Source organism: Cebus imitator, unplaced genomic scaffold (assembly GCF_001604975.1).
Source record: "Cebus imitator isolate Cc_AM_T3 unplaced genomic scaffold, Cebus_imitator-1.0 Scaffold855, whole genome shotgun sequence".
NCBI lineage: Eukaryota > Metazoa > Chordata > Mammalia > Primates > Cebidae > Cebus > Cebus imitator.
The window spans coordinates 171,252-173,022 of NW_016108170.1; positions in this window are offsets into that span (position 1 = coordinate 171,252).

A 1,771-nucleotide genomic window follows, 5' to 3' on the forward strand; every position below is an offset into this window, starting at 1 on the left:
TTAGTTGACACATTTTCTTTATTGTGTCAATGCCCTTTACCATTTGGTACATTTTTGGAGTTGCTGGTACTGGTTGTTCCTTTCCTTGTTTAGTGCTTCTTTCAGGAGCTCTTGTAAGGCAGGCCTGGTGGTGATGAAATCTCTCAGCAATTGCTTGTCCATAAAGTATTTTATTTCTCCTTCGCTTATGAAGCTTAGTTTGGCTGGATATGAAATTCTAGGTTGAAGTTCTTTTCTTTAAGGATGTTGAATATTGGTCCCCACTCTCTTCTGGCTTGTAGGGTTTCTGCAGAGAGATCCACTACAGTACTATTTGCCATACCAAAAAAGTGATTTATAAGTGGCTGAATATGTCTATCTTTTATTTTATAGTTCTTGGTAAGGAAAGTCTCCCCAAATCATAGAAGGTATATATAATCTTCTACATATTTTCCTTCAAGTTTAAAAAAAAATTTATGCTTAAATTTTTAATATATTTGCATTTATTTTTAAATGTAGTGTAAGATGTCAGTTCAACACTTTTCTTTCAAGTGAGTAGCCAGTTGTATCTGCATAGTAAAAAAAAAAAAAGTTCAACTTTTTTCCCATTGAACTACCACTCTGGCATATAAACATTTAAATAATTACTATAATGTGATCATTAATTATTTATTTTGTTCCAGAAGTACATTTTATATTCTTACTAATGCTATTTTGAATTGAATTTGTAAGTGTTATATCATGACTGATCTTAATAAGCCCCCCTGTATATTCTCTCTTCTTATATGTTTTATAATTTTACTAGCTATTCTTTGGCATTCTTTCTTTATGTAAACTTTAGAATCATTTAATCTAATTTCAATAAAAACCCTGTTGGAATTCTAATTGGAATGACATTAAATTAGTATATTAAAATTTTTAGAATTAACAGTTTTATATTAAGTATTTTCTTCCGGGAACATGATATGACTTTAAATCTATTCAAATAGTTTGTGAATTTTAATAGTTTTTCCCCAACTAAAAAAATATAGGCCTACAGTTGATCTTGTTAAATTTATAAATATTTAAAATTTTTGGCACTATCTTAATCTGAATAGTTTTTTATTAGCAACATAAATTATCAGTAAACATAAGAAAGAACTTTCCAGGTAGAATGTCCAGTTGTTGGAATTTGTAACTGAGTGGAAGACTCCCTCTCATATTACCAGGAAGGAAAAGTGGATATACACCTTTCTAAGATCGTTTAGTGATGATCTTGCTGAGAGATAGGAAGGACCAGATGAGCCCTGGAAGACCTCCTCGGAAAAGGAATCTGGAGTGTTGCCATTTTAACCAGCCTCCTAATGTCAGGCTTCTGTACATATGAGGCCTCTTGACTTAATTAGCCAGTTTTTCCAGTGGGTACATGGGTGTGTGGAAGACCATTATAAAACATGCTGGATAATTCAGAACAAAAAATTCCCAAAGTATTTTTTCTTTTTTCTCTCTTAAAAATTCCACTTTGGGCTGGGCGTGGTAGCTCACACCTGTAATCCCAGCACTGTGGGAGGTTGAGGGAGGTGGATCACCTGAGGTCAAGAGTTCCAGATCAGCCTGGCCAATGTGATGCAACACTGTCTCTACTAAAAATACAAAAATTAGCTGGGTGTGGTGGCGGGCACCTTTAAAACCTAGCTACTCAGGAGGCTGAGGCAGGAAAATCACTTGAACCTGGGAGGCTGAGGTTGCTGTGAGGCGAGATCAAGCCACTGCACTCCAGCCTGGGCAACAGAGTGAGAGTTGGTCTCAAAAA